Here is a 12057-nt window from a genome sequence, read left to right as displayed (position 1 = left end):
AGATTTTGAATCTTTCGTACTACACTGATGCTTCCTTTGTTGCAGGGAAGATCTTGCTTTCCTTAATTTTTTTCTTTTCCAGATTATTTCTTGCATACTGATTTTTATCAGTTTTCAAGCCTAGATCCGTGTGATTTTTATTTTAGACTCTGGCATTGTTTTACTTAAAATAACAAGGATTTGTGCATCTGGCTTTTTAGTAATGATGTAATTGGATGAACAATTTATTTCAGCCTGTTGATAAGGATGTGCGTGTTCTGATGAGTGGAGCAGGGAGAAGGTACAACAGGAGGTGGGCTGTTCTTTGATCTCATCTCCCAGAGAAACCTGAATCTCCTTGTCAGGAAAGGAAGCCTTACTACAAACAGATGGAACTAACTTAACCACATTTTCCAAAACTTAAAATTTCCAAGCAAACCACAGGTATAGAATAGAGAAAAGAGGTCTTGTGGTAAAGACTCCTGTCTTAAATTCTTGTAGAGGGTTTAAAAAATTTTCTTCATCTGTCACACATCTTCCATGCCTGATATTTGGGCACATCAGAGGACTGAATTGGTTCAAATGGAGTCATATTTCTTTTATTCTGATGCAGCAGCGTATTAAAAATGTTGGCTATTAGGGACTGATGACTGGCTGTTCCCTCTGACCAGACAATCCGTATGTTTTTTTTTTTTAATTGCTTGTAGTTACCTAGTCTAGAACCTGACCTTTCCTACATGGTCCAGAGGAGAGGAACGAGTCACTTTCCTTCCCAAAGTGCAGTATTCAGGAGCTCCCTAGATGTTCCTCTTATAGCTATTTGTGATGATCTTCCTGCGTATCTTTCCTCTTAGAATTCTACCTAGCAGCAGTGCAGTAATGAGACCTTCTTCAGGGGCTTAAAGTCTAATAAAATAATCTTCATTTTAAATACTTAAGTATGTCTTTCTTAAGTCCTGCCTCATGTTAACAGATCCTTTGCAATGTGTAAGATGTTGGATTCGCTCTGCCTGTATAGAAATGAGATAACAGAAACTATTCTGAAAAAACTGCGGATGGAAAAAAAGGTCTTTTGGGAACTAAGCACAGTCCATTACATTCTGCGTTAAAGAGAAATGTTTAATATCTCTTTACAATACAAAAATTGTTTCCAGAAATATTATACCTAGAAATCATTAGTTCTTAGTTATGTGATGCATGGTTACTTAAGAATCATATGCCATTTCTGTCCTGTACTCCTTTTAGAGGTGCAAATAGGTGCAAATAGTTTTAATTAGGCTGGAAAACATTAAATCTGTATGGATTTTTTTTGAAGGACTTCACTAGTCAAATAATGTTTTGAGAGACCTAGGCCTTTTTCTTCTTATTACTTTTTGCTACATTTTGAAGCCACACAAGTTGTTGACTTGATAAAATTGTAGAGGAGAGCTAGCTGTCATCCTTCCTTAATGAATCTTTTGTAGAGTTTTATTGATATGGGATTTTATGCAATCTGTTATAAGACTTCTAGTTAAAAGCAATATAAATGCATATTTCTAGTACTTAGACCTTCTAAAATGAGTGTTTTGCCCATACTGTAAAGAAAGGAAGTGTGAGGATGCCCATTGAATCAAGGACTTCCTGCAGTGAACACTGTAGTATTGAATTATGAGATAAATGCTTTTATGAGTGCCATTCATTACTCAGAGACTGCTGTGGAGAAGTGTGGCACAGGAGGACACAGCCCCGATGGTAAACCCTGTCCCAGCTGCTAGCGAGATTCAGGCACTCTCAGCAGACTGCTGTACTTGGACCATATTCAAGCCATCCAACTTCCATATGTGCCACTAAGAAGCAGGTTTTTCTGAAGCATCCTGCTCTCAGCTGGTGAAAGAAAGTATTTGGTGAAAGAAAATATTTCTTTGCTTTACCTCTGTGTTCTTAGGTTAATCCCCTGTAGGAATTATTCTAGATCCTGCTTCTACAAGTCAGCCTAGTACCAAAGAGAAAGGGGAGTAATACTGTATCTCTCCTTGGCTGCTGCCCTCAGGGTTCTGAAAAGCAGTGTGGAACAGCTTGGTCTACTCAATACTGCAGCTGTTTGAGAATTGCATAGAGCAGAGGTCTTGGCAAACCTGGGAAGGCAGCACTGCATTGGCTCATTCAGAGCTGTTTACAGCCATGGAGGTTGGGAACCTGGGCTTATGTTTCAGGAAGAAAAAGATATCTGTTCTGGTTTGAATGCTGAACAATGTGTACATCTTACTCCAGAGATAATGATGATTTTCTGCTAAGTTGGATAGCAAAATAAATCTGTGGCTTTAACGCTTTTCTGAAAAACCTAGGTTGTTTTCAATATTTTTCTTAAAGGAAATCAGTGTTCTGGGGAAATTAATATAGAAGAAGGGTTGATTAAGAGTAAGATCTAGGAGACTAAAGATAAGTTTTACAGTAATTTGAAAAATGTTGGTTATAAAAATTCCTCTCCAGCATTGTCATTATGAGCAAAGAACTGCAACTGAGATCGTTGAAGGTTTCAGACACTTATCTGTCTATAGGCCAGAGAAACTACACCTTCATGGAAATAGGTCCAAGTCTTCATTGGGCGCTTTTTCTTTATGTAGCTTTGTAAGAATTGTCCATTAACTTGGTTTCAGGTATTTCACACATCTTTAAGATTATAAAGGAAAGATTAAAATTAAATAGATTTTTCTTTCAGAGAGTTCTCAGTGAGGTTTAGTTATTCATGGTGTACAAGTACAGAACACCGATAACACCAGTCTGGAAATCAGTGGCTTCTCAGTATTCTTGCACTGACATCCTTTTCTTATCAAACCGATACTATGTGAGAAATAAGCACAGAGTTGGCTTTAATTTAAGCCAATACCTAAGCTCCCTCTGATTTCGGTAGTAATGAATTTTTGCTCCTGTATCTCTACACTTCTTTTGCGATGAACTTTAAAAGCTGGTAGTTTTGTCTCCATATGTTCCTTTTTTGTGTGGGAGGGTCTTTAATGATTTTGATATTTTGTCTTCAGTAGGGGAGGAGGGGGGATAGAAGTTGCTCTAGCTTCAGCTCTCAACCCGTTTTTAGGGAAAAGGGTATGAATAGTATGCACATTTGAAATTAGACATGTTAAAAGCTGTACTTGGGGGGGATTGACAATTTGAAATGCTTTTAGGGTAGGTCAAATAATTCAGGAGGAGAATTTAATTACATAAAATCCCCCTTCAGAAAGCTAAGCTATCAGTTTGTTTATATGACTTAGTCATCCCTTCCTGTGTAGCATGACTGTTCATTTGATTCCAATTTACAGAACAATGTGTACCTTTTTTATAGCAGTCATTAAGTTAATATGGATGTCAGAATTTAAGGCTGCTAAACCCTGGGTACCTTCTAAAGCAAGTATTTGTCACATCCTCTTATGTTGATGCATATATCACAACGGGCACCCAGTATGATGTTATGGCCAGGCCACTCAACATATGCACAACACTGCTGACTTAGGTGATATTAGTGTTCAGCAGAGCTTCTGATTTCATATTGCCTCTGTGACATTAGCATCAAGGTCAGTTATGTTAGGAATTACACTTTTCATTTAAACTGCCTTCAGTACCATGCTGTGCAGTAGCACAGTATATTGACATGCCACTTATTTTGTCTGTTTTGTTTACAAATGCTGCCTTTCCACATATATTCCAAAGTATTATTTGTAGTTCTTGGTTTTCCATACTCAGTAGGTTTTTTTTTACTTGTGAAGGATGATTCCAGATTCAGTAGTATCTATGGTCTTGTAGAAGATCAAGCTATTCCCAGTGAGCCATTCCTCCAGAGGCAGTTAACTCCCCGCTCCTGTGAAATAAGTTGCCTAGTACTAAGTGGCAAATTACTGCTCTTCAGTGTTATTCCTCTGCATGTGATAGCTCTTCCTGAGGAATTTTGCTCCACAGTTCCAACAGGAGCTGTAGCTGTGTTGGGATCAGCTTAATGAACAATTGCAGGTGATGCAACGAAGCAGTGATTCTTGGCTCCTACTGAGCTTGAGACCATATTGCCACTGAAATATTTTTCTCTACTTGGAGCACTGACTATACATGGAATAAACCCAAGACCACATGAAAATGGTCAAATGAACCAATATTTCTAAATAGGATAGAATAGATTAAATAAAGCATCAACAACTTAAAAGAAGGTGTGAACTTGAGTTCCAGCTAGCATTATTGTTCTAAATGCAGCTGTGATGATATGGAGAATGAAGAATTGTGTACCATCATGCCCTAGAAGGAAGTGACTGCTGAAAAGCAGTCTCCACAGCCATCTGAACATCAGTGTGTTAAAAGTAGGTTCTGGAATGTAAATTCCAGGAAAACACTTTCCTTTTGGTAGGTGCCCCCAGGTGCGTGAGCAAGGACAGAAAGGTGGTGCTCTGTGATACGTTGCTGATCTGGACACTGAGGGGATTAGGACCTGGTGTTAATATGCAGGCACTGCTAACAGTACTTGCATTTCAGAGATGTTGCCAGTGCCTTAAAAACAACAATACAAAACAAAACAAACCTCAAATAAGAGCTAGTAAGGACTGGCAAAGAATCTAAACCCCAAATAATCCAAATACTCTAACAAGAGCAGTCTGTTGATAGGTGTGCCTGGACTGGGAGTGTCAGTGCCATCTTTAAAACGAACATTTCCATTCCACTTTGTGACTGTAGATGTCTTTCAAATGAATGTAAAAATCTGACAAAGCGGAGTGCTTGAATTGTGCTTGGGTTCTGTAATTGACCATGCCTTAAGGCACAAGAAAAATTAATAGTAAGGCATTGTTGTAATGAATTAATTTTGTGCTTGCTTAACCACTCAACATTTAAACATATGGAACTATTTTACGTGTAGGAAGAATCTCATGAAAGAGAGCTGTGTCAGCCTGGTTATTTGAGCCTGCCAGAGCAGACATGGGAGAGCTGATTGTTTTTGTCCATAGAGAGGAACTGATGTTTTACAACTGCTTTTTAACAAATAAAAACTAATACTCTCCTGTTAGGTGAACATTTTGTTTTCTCTTTAGCGTGTGAAGGTACAGAACTATTAGTTGCCCCCCTTCCCGCCCCCCCCCAAATCCTGTTGAATTCCTCATTCTCCAATTAGTGTTAAGGAATTAGGTAAGAAATACCTGATTTATAGAGTACAGCTCTAGGAGCTAATAATTTGTATTTTCTTTAAAATCTAACACCTGGCACAACTAACTTTGGATGTTGGAAAGTTATTGTGGAAATGCCGCAGCTGCTGATTCTGTGAAACAGAGGTGGTATCCTTATCACAGAAACCCCTTTGAGCATTAGCAGCAAAGCTTAATTTGATTTTTAAAAAAACCCTTTTGTTTCCTATCACAGTTTTACCTTATTAAACAGAGGAAAAAAATCTAAGAAGAAAAGGTATTTTGTTTGTGTTTTCTGATAGTAGGCATTTTTCCAAAGGTACTTGAGTTTCAGATATTTGGAATAAGTTTTGGGTTTTGGTTTTTTTAGGTGTTTACTTCACAGGAGTATGGACAGTTATAGAACTAAATTATATTCGGTATGTGCAGATAGAGATCTTGTTTTCTGTCTATCCTATGCTTTACTCAAGAAGTACGTAGTTGTAAATCTGCTTTATATAGCCAGTACAAATTGTGGGAAAGGTGCCTTGTTGAGACTTCGGCTTTGTGGCTTCAGGAACTATCTGTGTTTGACTAATAGCGATGATTTTTTAAATCAACTTAGAGCTGTTTTAGGCATGTGTATTACATTTGTTGGCACAATATGACACTGAGATTAACGCAAGAGTGACTTAAAGATATGAATCTTAAAAGTAAGGATTCAATAGTATGTACCACAAAACAAGGATTTAAACCTAACTGAAATCCAAAAAATGGGATTTTGTTAGTGGCTGAGGCTTATTAAAAACATTTGTATCGTTTAGTTTCAAGCCAGCGCTTACATGTGAACAGCATTATGTAAACTCCATTTGTACTTTTGCCAAAGCAAAGAAGATCATCAGTAGGTCAAACTTTTGAGATTGACCTACTTTTTTTTTATAGGTACTTCACAACAGCTCAACTTTTTCCCACTTATGTTCTTGCTAATCTTGAAACAAAGTAGAGAGAACTAACTTTTCTTGCCTGCTGCAGTACAGTATGTAGGATTTTCATCTTATACAGGAGCTCTCCACCGAGTTCAGGTATCTTTTTCTGGCAACTGTTGGTACCTATATATTTCAGAAGAGGGTAACTAGAGTGACTCATGGATGAGGAGGAATGTTGACCTCTGAAGATATTAAATGCTGCTATCTATTTCAAAATCACATACAAAATGACTTCTATAGTATGGTGGTTTAAATACAATATGGAGGGAGGGTTTTTTCTTGCACAAATTAATTGGGGGAAATTATAAATTATTATAAATTTATAGTCTATAACATTTTAAAATTTTAAATCTATTTAATATTACATAATTATAATTTTATTGTAATTCACAGTGCTTACAAATTTAGTAATGGACAGAGTCTTTTTTTTTTTTTTTTTTTTTTGAGGGCTACATGCAGGAAAAAAGTTCTCTGGTAATTTTGCAGCAATCCCCTTATGTGTGCTCCAGCTGCTCTTCTCAATCTCACTTTTCTTCCCCAAGCCTCTGACTGATGGAGATACACACAGATCTGAAAAACTGGAGATATGGCCAAGAAGAGGATCTGTGCAGGGTAGGTGCCTATTTTAAGGAGAGGGGAAACAAGCTACAGCATTTGACTGGCAAAGCACTTATACTGGCCTAATTCCATAGGAATCTATATGGAATTAACAATCGTAGGTTACATACCTTCTCAGGGTGAAGCTCTTGGTATCTTCCTATTATATCATACTTGATTTCCTATTTGATGTATTATCTTGTATATGTTTTTTAAATTTTGTAAATTGAGTTGATTACAAGAGTTTGGTCTCTCTTGGGTATCTTAGGAAATGCAGTCTGATTGTGACAGTTTGTCTGTGGGATGAGCTAATCAAGTATGAAACACTAGCTGCTAAGGGTTAGAGGTTCAAAATTCCACAGAGTATGTGGAGTCCAGTTCCTCTCTTTGAGCAAAACATATTCAGTCTATTATGTTTGGGTCCTTGGGATGAACTAAAATGCTCCCTTGTGAAGGCATCAAAAGCCTCCCAGGGATTTACTGCAGTATCAGAAGCCAGCATTTCCTATCCGCCCAACATAGTGCGATAAGCAACAGTTGGCTGCTACCCAAGAACCTCATGGTAGCTGCAGTTCTGTGCCATAAATTACAAAGCACTTTGGGATTATTAAGGATGACAGTCTCTCAAGGTGTGATGATTAATCATCCACTTAGATGTTTAAATGTTTGTCCAGTTGAAGACAGTTCACATTAGGCCTTGAACTTGTCCATGAGCAATTCTTTGTGCAGTTGTTTGGATGCTGCATTAGTAGGGCTGAGCTGCCTCTGAGCTTGGTACATCCAAGAATTTAATAATCAAATGGCAGTGTTCATGGCAGTAAAGTCAAGGAGTTTACTTTTGTGATGCTCATCATTGAGCCAACTTCCCAGTTCAGAGAGTTGCAGTTCTTACTCCTGGGCTTCCTGTTCTCTTGCTTCCCAATCATTGCCCAGGTTCTTCTTGCCTTCTTTCCACTTCTCTTGTGACTGCTTCCAGCTATTGGTAGCAATGTAATTTAGTGGTATTTTAAGGAATAGGTATGGGATCAGAATAAGAGAGAATGGGACAAACTGATTGTTCAGTGTGCCTCAGAACTGCTTTGCTGTGAATACGTCAAAAGAGCTGCTTTGAATCTAGATTCTTTCTACACTTCTCAAATTGATGGCATATATTATACTAATGTTATTAGGATGTCACAGTGAAACTGCTTCCTTTCTGCAATGAAATCTTTGTATACATCTGAAATGAGATGGATCCTGACTTCCATGATAGCCAGGATAAATGTACAAGTAACAGGGAGTGGTTTTATCTGTAACTTTATGAGTATGACTTAATGCATCAAACGTATACAACCTTTAACTGTAATGTCTTTATACTGAAGCGAAGTGAAGAAAACTGATAAGAGGTGGTCATGGACCTCAAGTTTTCTGAAGGTTGACGTTTGTATAGAAGGTGACTTGTTCAACTTGAAAATTTGCTCTAATGTTCAGTCTTCTCTGTACAAAATAGAGATATTATAAATTGCAGTATTAAGAGATATCTTTTCTTAAGCATAGACAGCAACCAACGGTATTCCCAGAGTGAGTGGAAGTGTCAGCTCCAGAACTGCCACAGTGGAAGATTCTGATCTCCTTTCGTATACAGGAGAAAATGCACTGCAGCTTCTGTGCCTGTTGATGCGAGGAGCATTGTAGGCGTTGCATGCTGTGGGGGAAAAGAAGTCGCAAGGGTGAAGAAAGAATTTTTTTTTTCCTTAGGTTGAATTCCGTTCTGAAACTAATCATGCACCTAAATTCATGTGTTAATGATATTGTTCTCCATTGTAGAAACTCGTGTGGGAAGAAGCATGTTTCACTTTGTTTTTTTAAACCCACGCTTAATTCAGTTTGAAAACTGCAACAAGATTGTACAGGAAACCTGAAAAGATTGAATGGCCAAGCATTTCTAATGTGGTCTCATAAATTATTTCAGTGGAATATTATTGGGTCACTCAGCAATTACATAAAGCACCCTGAAGCTTAATACATGAAAAATGGTGGAATAAAGAAAGTAAAGGCTAGAAGTAGTAGTTGCTGTTTTACAAACAGAAGTCTGTTGATGTATGCCCAGTGTAATCTGAAGTAAATTCTCTCTGTAAGAATAAGTTCAGTAAGATGAAGTTGGTGATAAAGACAGAACATTTCTTGCCTGTTTATACTGAATCTAAAATTAGAGAGAATTCTGTTTCAGAATGTCAGTATAACAACTGTATAAACATATGTTAACAGATACGCTCTTTGGAGCACTATATAACATCAGATTGCTTTTTAAGAATAGTCCCACTTCAGAAAGGACTGAGCTCTGCTGTTAAGATAAAGTTGTATTTTATTTCAGTAAAGTGCAAGTTTTACTGTTCAGGAGTGGTCTGTCTTCACATATTCTAGCCAAAAAAAAAAGTCTCCAGACTTTTACAGTCTATTTTTGTAGATGCTGATTTGTGATAAGGGAGAAAGTGTTATCACCACACAGACAGCACCTGTTAATTGCCTGAATAATTCAGGCTTAAATTATGCAGGCTTCTAACACAGGGACTTGCCCTAGCAAATGGGATAAGAAAATATAACTTCATGATAAATCCTGAGTATGCTCCCTGCCTTCCTATTCTTTCTTTTTAATGTTTTTTTTTTGTTGTGATGGGAAGAAGTAAATGTCTAAATTTGAGAGTTATTACTGCAGAAGAAGGTTGGGTTGTTTTTTTTTCTAATTTGCCTGAAAGTTAAAGCTACCTTTTAGATTGGGGGAGGCTTAAATGTTAATCAGCCAGGAAACTGTGTGCTGGCTGTCTTTGAGGACGGATAGTATGTTGTTAAGCTATATGTCAGTCTGTCTTTCAGCACATGAAGCATTACTTGTAGAGAATAAATTCTTTGTTGGTCCTGTACCTAATCCCTCTTTAAAGTGCAGTTTAACCTGTATTGCCAGTTGTTACAAGCATGTCATACACAGATTTGGCAACAGCTAAAAAGTGCCTTTAGGAATAAAAACTAAGGTGAGGTTTTATTCTGCTTTGAAATATTACTCTAGTTGGAATGAAATACATCTTGGGACATTTAGGTGCTATTCTTCAGTTGACAAAGGTGCCTTATGGAATAAAGCAAGTCTAGTACACAGAGATAGTGTCTTTTACATCCCCAGTTAGTAGAGTGGGGGAAACTTTTGTGGCCAAGGAAGGCCTTTTAAGACCAGAGATGTGCTTAATCTTTCCAATTATTCTAGTTGTTCTAATAAAAGTTATTACTTTCTCCTGCAAACTTCCCTTCTCGCATCCTCATTGCTATAAATACAATCCTGCCATCAGTTGTGATTTAAAGAAATTGCCACCAAATTGTTAGTACATTTTATTTGCTTTTTGAGTATTCTGTTGTTTGTTTAGCAAGATCTATTGTACTTTCTGGCAACCTGGGCCTAAAATTTGCTCTCAGCAGTGGACCGGGAGAAAGTTAGTCTCAGCTGTAAGAAACCATTCAAGCACATAAGGTGTATTTAGGCTGTTTGCAGAGCAGACACCTAAAATTTGCAAATATCTTTCTAACCATATAAATGCTAAAAGGCATTTCAATGCTTCTCTCTTCACCTTACACTACTGAGTGATTCACAAGGCCGTGGAAAAGCCAGATACATGTGTGTCCTTGGACCATATCTAATGCAAGCTGAGATCAGCACAAAGCACAACAGTGACGGCTGGCAGAGGAAGCTGATCCTTATTCCTCCTGAATTTCATTTAATAAAATGCACAAGCAATCTTGAGGGCAGGGCCAGAACCTGAATATTCCTCCTACTGTGGAATGCCCTTGTCATGAGAACAGAGATGTTGCTTCAGATTGTAAACAGGAAGATTGACAGATATTTTGTCTTCATGAGTAAAGAGAGAACGATAGGGTACTTTACATGGTGTCATTTGGGCGTTTTGGTATATCTGTCCTGATCTGCTTGGACATCTATGAATTTTGAAACTCAACTGACTTGGTGAAATGGTGCTTTTAGATATGCAGGAGTCAAAAATGGAGAGCTCTGAAGTCCAGATGTTGCCAGCCTGTGAGTGGGCCACTTTATAAGACACCTGTGTGGAGGGAGATCGGGCCACTTTATAAGACACCTGTGTGGAGGGAGATCCGCTAAACTATGAAGATCAAGAATTTCCCTGTTCTTGTTGGTTGTGTTGTGTTTGTACCACATGGCAGTCTGGTGCTGCCATTACTGAACCAGCCTGGCCACCTCACATCACTGGCTCCTGTCAATGATGGCCAGCCTCGAAGAGCCTGTACATCAACCATACGAGTGTGAAGTGATTAGCAGACCATTTCTGAGAAGGTTGAGGTAGGATTATGTGGTGCATTGGATGGAGAGGTATCATGTTACAGCTGTCTGAAGCCAAATATAACTCTTAAAAAGAACACAAGCTCATCAGATGTTAAATGGCAGAACAGCTGCAGGTGTCACAGCTTCTGGCTTTCAACTGAACATATGGCATAAAATTGGTGTAGCTGACTAGAAAAATCACTTGCAAATATTGACACTGCCTTTGATCTTTCTTTTTTAGGCAGTGGATTTCATCAACTTTGAGTAGCTCTGTTTTGGCTGGAGGAAAAAAGGAATAACTGGGTTTTTCTGTTGTTTTTTAAGCTAAATAAAACATTAAGTTTTGGGGTGTTTTTTTTAAAGTTTTCTTTTTTTCCCAGGCCTTTGCCACTTCAGAAATTGTAAGGATTCTAGTCACTGGCAACACTATCCTATTGTAAAAATGCTTGTAGTGTTAGAAAATAAACAACCAGAAGAATGCAATTTATAAGAGATCCTGTTTACCAACATTTAATTAATGCTGTCTTCTGAAGTAGGAAAGAATACCTTCAGTGTGGGCAGATTGCTTGGCTCTGATACGTGAGAACAAACAGCCTTTGTTATGTCCTCAGGAGAGTTGTTCTTGCGTTGTTGCCTGAGGATAGCTTTTTCAGCGTGTGGTGGTCTGTTTCTTCTTACCCTACCCCACCCCACCCCACCCCCCCCCAAAAAAAAAAAAAATTTTAAAAAACACAATCAGCAACCAATACACAAACAGCATGACATTGAAACTTGTATGTTGGAATTCAGAAATAAACTTGATTTTTATTGGTCCAAAGGTCTGCAATTTAAACATATTATAATCGTTGTTATCTGTAGTAATAAACTTTTCTAATATGTGTATGTCATAAGGATCTTTCCCAGTAGATGGCCCCTCATTTGTTTTTCTCTCTCTTTCAGGGTGGGAGGAGGGAGGGAGAAGACTGTGGTTTTTGTTGAGGCGGGATTTGGTTTGAATTAGGCATGATACAAACACTGAACTGAAAACTTTTGAGACAGTTCAGGCACCAGATGGTCTTCAGCAGCA

General features: G+C 38.0%; 1 protein-coding gene across 2 annotated transcripts in view; it reads left to right on the top strand.

Annotated features, from left to right (window-relative positions):
• MOSMO (modulator of smoothened) overlaps positions 1-12057 on the top strand; it is a 32612-nt gene that overhangs the window by 840 nt on the left and 19715 nt on the right. The gene's annotated exons all lie outside the window — the stretch shown is intronic.

This window comes from Phalacrocorax aristotelis, chromosome 10 (genome assembly GCF_949628215.1).
Source record: "Phalacrocorax aristotelis chromosome 10, bGulAri2.1, whole genome shotgun sequence".
NCBI classification, from domain to species: Eukaryota; Metazoa; Chordata; class Aves; order Suliformes; family Phalacrocoracidae; genus Phalacrocorax; species Phalacrocorax aristotelis.
This window is presented reverse-complemented; position numbering and strand designations above follow the sequence as displayed.